General features: G+C 47.7%; 1 long non-coding RNA gene across 3 annotated transcripts; it reads left to right on the forward strand.

The window, feature by feature from the left end:
• The first annotated feature begins 1,762 nt into the window (after positions 1–1,762).
• LOC123181793 (uncharacterized) lies at positions 1,763–6,548 on the forward strand. 3 transcript variants are annotated; one of them, XR_006491887.1, is made up of 5 exons: positions 1,763–2,023; positions 2,121–2,311; positions 2,547–2,624; positions 5,337–6,123; positions 6,212–6,548. It is a non-coding gene; the product is annotated as an uncharacterized lncRNA (long non-coding RNA). The 3 variants fall into 3 exon arrangements; XR_006491886.1 differs by having other exon boundaries at positions 2,547–6,127; XR_006491885.1 differs by having other exon boundaries at positions 2,547–6,123.
• The last annotated feature ends 631 nt before the right edge of the window (positions 6,549–7,179 follow it).

Below are 7,179 nucleotides of genomic sequence, written 5' to 3' on the forward strand. Positions count from 1 at the left end.
TTAAATAATAGTATGAATTCAAACACTCAATTTGTAAACAATATTTTAAAACCATGCATTCAAACACACTCGATATTTCATTATAGTTTTCATAAATATTTTACATAATACTAGAAATTTAACTTAACTAAACTAAACAACATTACGAAAATAATTAAACATTACTAAACGTTATTTCGAAAGTAACCTAAACTAAACTACTCGTCCTCGACGCCGCCGAAGTCCGCCTCATCGTAGAGCCCGTCGCCGTCGTCGCTGTCGTTGCTGCTGCTGTCGTCGTCCAGGGGCACCACCGGCGCGGCCGGCGCAGCCATTGAGTCGGCCACCGCGGCGTGGTAGCCGGGGAAGTCCGGCGGGTCCTCTGGGTGGACGGCGACCGGGGCGACCTGCATGTACTCCTGGACGAGGGGCGGCGGCATCGAGACGTTCTCCGACTCCCGGATCGCCGTCAGGTAGCCCGGCATGTCCTCCGGGTCGCCGGCCTCCGCCGCCAGCCGCCTGTACTCGGCCAGCAACGCCGGCTCTGGTTCCTGCGCCGGCTCGGGTGGAGGGGCGCGGCTGGACCCGGTGCCGTCCTGCGCGTACGTGCGACGATCGCCGCTGCCGAGGCGAACAGAGCCGCTGTCACCGGCGAGGGGGCCGCGCGGGGCCGCGCGCGTGCCGAGGTTCATACGCGTGCCCATGGTTTCGCGGGTGGACCGCGCCCCGCCGCGGCGGAACAGCACGTAGCCGTAGCTCATCGGGGCGGGCACGACGCCGGCGACCGCCTGGGCACGGTGTGGGGCGACGTCCTCGAAGGAGCGCCCGTCCCAGAGGTGGTGTCGCGCCGCGCGGTTGTGCTTGACGGGCGGGCGGGGGCCGGCGTAGGCGTGGAGGCGGCGGTCGTGGTCGTCGGCGAGCCGGGCCGCCCAGCCAGGGTGGTCGGGGGCGTACTGCAGGTCCGCCCGCTCCTCCGGCGAGAGCCGCGCCCGGTACAGACCAACGGCGCGGGCGAAGTTCGGCGTGCCGACGTCGGGCACCGGCGCGACAGGCACGCCGTCGACGCTGAGGCGCCACCTCGACGACAGGCGGATGTCGGGCGCGGCGGGGATGGAGAAGTGGGCGAGCTCCTCCGCCTCCTCTAGGGTCAGATGGGGCGGGCCATCGCCGGCGGTAGAGAGAGAGGGCGCGAGAGGTGGGTGCCGGCGAGTGGGGGAGGCGAGAACAGGGTGCCACCGACGGCGGGAGGGGCCGGCTTTTATAGGGGCGGGGAGGGGGCGGGGTGGGTACCGGCGATTAATGCCGGCAGGCGAGGGGGCGGCGTGCGCAGGCGGTCAAAGCGGTGGCGTGGACAGGCGGCGAGCGCAGGCGTCAGCGTGGGAATCGACGCCGCGCGCGGACCGACGCCGACGATTAGACTCCACACTGCGGCGATTCGACGGGGCGCTGCGCGGCGTAAATGGCCACCACAATCCGCGCCGGATTAATGCGGGGGACGGCGGTGGTGGACTAAGTACGCGTGGGCCGCCCCTGACGCGGGCGTACACCGCCTCGTACAGCGTATAGCGGACCGTACGTCCGCGCGCCGCGGTTCGCCGCGCCCCCCTTGAAATTTCCATCCTACCCCTCCTCACTTATCGTACCGAAAGGGTATCTTCTAATCTGGGCCGTCAATGTGTCCAGGGGTTGTACGGAAGAAGAAGTGTTCAATGTCACCATCAATGTAAGTCATGAGCCTCATCCTGGTGGTTGTCATCCTTGCTCTGAATGATTGTATGAGGTCTATTTTGCTTTGTAGTCTGCTTGAGCCGTGGCTCGCGTCCGTCACGGAAACTGTGTGGTGGATCAGAAACATGTGCACGCAATCAGCTCGGTCAATGAAATGTGGGACACTCGAAATATCTCGGTCCCAGTTCAACCTTTCTCCACCCCCTCCTATCTAGCTCGTCGGCGGAGAGCGAAAAAATGGCGGCGGAGAGCTGCATGGGGAAGGTGCTGACCTGCGAGGCAACGGACTCGAATTCCTACTGGATCCGGTTGACAGGTAATTGCTCCGTCGTATTTTTGAGTTCGATTCGCCCTGCAGATGCGCGAGCGAACTATGGCGATGACTGGCCTTTGATTTGTTGAACATGTCGTAGGTGATTGCGGGTGTTGAGCAGCCAGATCCATTAATTGGTGTTGAGGGCCGTCGGCCGCGGCTGGCCCCGACTCCTCGTGCGCAGTTGTGGTTGGATTCCCCGGCGGCTCTGCTGGGCAGAGAGATTCCGGCGGCAAGAGGAAGGATTCGCCAACCCAGTCCGAGGGACAAGTTGAACCCAGAGACCTGAAGGTAAAAATGAAATCAGTGTTCTTTCTGGCTTGATTTTTTTTCCTTTTTGCAAGGAATCACAAATTATTGTGTGTATGTCAATATATGTCTGAGGGTATGATTACTAGTGTCAGCTAGCTGATCTCCGGATTTTGGTGGTTATCCATATGTACATTTAGCATACAGTCTGATACATCCCGTCCCCCCGTTATATGAAAACGAGTGCAGCATCTGAAACATGTGAATGTAATTTCAGGTTGAGAGTTGGACGTGTACCTCCGGATAGGGCACCCTGCCCTGTTTGAGTCACTCAATTAGAAGAAACAATCAGGAGGTACGCTGATAAACCATCGGACAATGTAGTTAAGGCGTGAAGCCACAGATTGGGCTGAATTTTGACTCCCTGAGGATCACTTCACTAATATGTACATTCAACTAAGTAAGAGTTTGTATAAAAACAAGACCAGCCCTGAACAGGCATTCACCTCCCTGCAGTAGCGTTTATTTGGGTAAAAGAAGGATGTGGTGCATCAGATCCACGAAATTTTGCTTTTTGACTACAAAGGGTCAACGATTCTAAAAAAAGACCAATATGATAGCTTGCACAATCGGATTCTAAGAATATGGGTCTCATGAGCACCGAGGGTTAACAAGTTAAAAGCTCCACGGAAGAAAACATCTCCCTAGGAAACAAGTGAACTACATATTTCAAAGAGAACCATACATGCACATTTAACCGTTGCAAGGAAATATAAAAAGATTACTAAATAAGCAAATTTGGGTAGTCAAGTAAGTTATAAATCATTAAGAAATATTAGGCAAACAAAAGTTTTGACATTTATCCCCATAGGAGTTTGTTCACTTCTTTGCTCGAACAACATTACCCCATCAACAAATTAATTTGTATGTCCAAAATAGCGTTATTTGCACCGAGCAGCGCCATTATGGTTCAGTGTATTACGTTCTCCGCTAATGAAATAAATATGCAGCTTGCAAACAATAGAACGGATCCATGTCTACTACCCTAGTAAAGCATGTAACGGTTTGAAGATAATACTGAAATCCACAGAACCAAAGAATTAAACTGTTTTGTTATATTTGGTTCTATGTTCTAAGAGAAGAACATTTGTTTAGGCTTTTTTTCCAGGCAGCATTTAATTAGGCTTTAGGAGCATATCATCTAATATGTGTCATGAATATGCAAACACTATGAACAAGTAAGCAAAAGTTATAGGAGACGTATCACATTTCCTATGCTGGTAGTTCATCACCTTGGGATGCAGCCAAAAAAACATATTTATGAACACTGTCGATCATCGTCGTGCCTCATGGACAAACCACAAAACTTGGCAAACACTTGATAGGGATGATATGCCTCTTTTCTATGTGAGAACTGGTAAACCTGCTCTTCATTAGAATTAGAATATCGATCCTTCATATCATATCAGTATTTTTGCTTCACTTGACAATTTTTTATTCAGTATAACAAGAGAGTGTTCGCTCTAACTTCATGAGTTCAATAAGCACGTTTCTTTTGCTTCTCAACATAAGAATTATCATACATATACAGTAGGTATGAGAGGAAAACTGCTTCCAGTTCAGATCCATGTGGTGTTGCTATACATATATAAAAGGTATGAGAGGAAAACTGCTTCCAGTTTAGAGCAATGTGGCATTGCCATACATATACAGTAGTTATGAGAGGAAATGCTTCAGGTTCAGAGCTAGGTGCAGCCAATTACAAAAATCACAGACATGAGAACGTAGATTGCACGCAATATCCAATTTCCCGTTAGGGTAGGCCTCTAAAATCTACCAAAACTATGTACTCCCTCCGTTCCCAAATATAAGTCTTTCTAGAGATTCCAACAAGTGACTACATACGGAGCAAAATGAGTGAATCTACACTCTAAAATATGTCTATATATATATCCGTATATAGTAGTCCATTTGAAATGTCTAAAAAGACTTATATTTAGGAACGGAGTAGTATATGACAGGAAAGGTTAAAAAACATTATATTACAGTGTTTTTCGTTTTCAGAACAATACTATGTTCTTTTCCTGCTTCTGAACATTCATCTTCAGATTAACTTATATTATGTAAAAAAGGCCTAACAACATGATCCACTGTTGGTCTTTTGTCCGCAACAACAAAATCTTGCAATTCCTACCATGGTTATTTATAAGTCCATCCCAAAATGACATGCCTAAAGTAAACCAGATGTATATGTTTTGCCCAGAGATAAAAGCTGGAAACAGTAACCTCTGATAGATTATCAGCCAGTAATAAATAACAGACTCCACATAAATTTGGAAACAAAATAAACAAAGAAGGTACCATGTCGAACACATTGATGTGTGAAGTAAGAAAATTAAGACATCGCTGAAAAGCTTATAGTCCACTTCATGTTTTTTTTCCTAAATGCCGACAAATTAACTTTGCATTCTTGCAGGTTGTATACCTGAAAATGGGAAAGACTAAAGAGGCAAAATCATACATGTAAATTTACATTCTGGTTTCTCTTGGATCTGCTACATGCTAAGCTTCTATAGTCCCATTTGAAATAAATAAGGGGACAATATGAGGTTTTCTAGTCCACTCCATGTCTATCAACAAATAGTCAATACCAGCAGTAGCAGCAGTGCAACAAATTCTTGAGTAAAGAAGAAAGTATGACCTAGATAAAACATGCGTAATCCATGTTTAAGAATCATTCTTTAGGCCATATAAAAGGATGACATATATATGCAAGGTAAATCCGCTAAATCAATTCCCAAAGAATTGAATGAGCAGATCAAATGCAACAATTCAGAGCATATTTGTAGAGGAAGTAATGGAAAGACATTGTATTGCAGTTCTGTAACCATTTCCTCAATTCTATGGAGATGAAACCAGAGCGTAACCAATAATGAAACACATGAACATCATAGGTGAACTAACCTGATAATTCCTAAGGAGTATTCCATCGAACAACCTGTGAGCAACCTAAAACCAATGGCACAGGACAATTCACTTGATCTGGAGTGTGGCCATCTTTGTGTAGGACATGCTTCGACCATGGTGAGGGAGAGGTCCATGCGGCAAGTTTGTCTGCTGGGCGGTGGTCAACAAGATGGGGACATTGTCTTCTCCACCCGGTGCCATCAGGGTTTGCTGGAAAAGGGATGGTGCAGAATTCACCCATTGGTGGCACTATCGTGCCGGCGACCACTTGCTGCCCTCTTTGTCGGCGGCCTAACCTTCACCCTTCTCTTCATCGCCTCCCATCACAAAATTTTCCATCGACGGCGAACTTGATCCCCTCCCCTATCAGTGTGATTGCTGCTGCTATCCACAACGGTCATCGATGGAAGGCGGTGTATGTTGAATAAATAGTGGTGAGGATGAGAGCCATGGAAGTTGCAATCAAGACTGAGCTGCCCGGGACTGTGCACAGGTGGTGCAGATGGCATGTTCTTAAGAAAGCAAAAGAGCACCTTGGTCCGCTGTACACCAGCAAGAGCGAGTTCAGGTCTGAATTCCGCAAAGTAGTGAATCACATGATAAGTGTGGAGGAATTTGAGACTGCATGGGGCATGCTGATTGAGAAGTACAATTTGACCATTACAAAACGCAGCTTTAAGATATATGACAGAAGTGGGTGAATTCATACTTCGAAGGTGTCTTTTGTGCCAAGATGACTAGCACACGGCGTAGCGAGAGTGCAGACAATATGTTAAAAGATGTGCATGCCACCAGCCAGTCCAATGCATGTGTTCGTGCGGCAGTACACGAGGCTTCAATTCTACCGAGAACCAGATGAGAGCTACCAAGAAAAGAGGACAAGGATTGTAGGTGACTTATATGTACATGCTTCATATCATGTTACATATATATGTCGTCCGAGATGCTGACATTGTATTTCTTTTTATGCAACAGAGTGGTGCAGTAATGAGGACAAATGTTGTGATCGAGAGGCATGCACGAGGTGCAACGGTGCCCTGCTCTCCAATGCCACAGTTCTTGGAGTTTCTAGTGTGTGACTTATGGGTGAACTCTGCTGTTGTTCCTCCTGAGTGTAAACTAGTTGTATTTTAGATGATGATGTGTCGTTTGAACTTATAAATTTGATTTTCCCAAACAGTAGTACAGCCTGAATGGTGAGACGGATTTTTTCCACATAGTACAACTCAATGTGCTGACGACACCGGTGACTCCTAGATAATAGGCTTAAGTCATCTCTGCAAGCTATGTGTGCAAAGCATCAAGTTATTTTTGCTGGGCTTGATGGGTTGGTGCTGGTAGAATTAATGTGGCTATTACACGTGTGTGTGTTGGTTCGTCCGCTAGAGCACACGTATGCGCCACATGCATTCAAATTTCAAGTACGATCGTGGGCGCATCCTATTAAGATGTGGGCGATGGGTTCTTGGCCAAGAGCGGAACAGGCAGGCTCAGGAAAACACCTGATCCATCCACGATTATCCCGTTCCGGTATGACGCAATGGTTGGGCATCAATTTAATGCATGGGTCCCGCCTCTGAATACTTTGGCCATACGGTTGACACATACAGTGTGGAATACAGAATACGCATACATCCCGAGGTGGGCCAACGGACTTGATTTCAGGATCAGCTGTGCTCATGATCAGAAACGAATTTTCCGATGATGGGTGGTTTTATCAGCTTCTTGGCTCGAAGAAATGCAAAGAAACTCATCATTTTTATTTTATTTTACGGGGGAAGAAGCTCATCATTAAGTGCACGAAGGTGGTACTGGGAATGTTAGACCTGGATTCTGATGAGAGGTGTTGGCCGTCGTGCCAAGAGGCGATGCTAGATTGGTAGGATGAACGGCTTCATCGGCTACTTCACTAGATTGGTAGGATGAACGGTTTTCACTCTTTT

This window comes from Triticum aestivum, chromosome 1D (assembly GCF_018294505.1).
Source record: "Triticum aestivum cultivar Chinese Spring chromosome 1D, IWGSC CS RefSeq v2.1, whole genome shotgun sequence".
NCBI classification, from domain to species: domain Eukaryota; kingdom Viridiplantae; phylum Streptophyta; class Magnoliopsida; order Poales; family Poaceae; genus Triticum; species Triticum aestivum.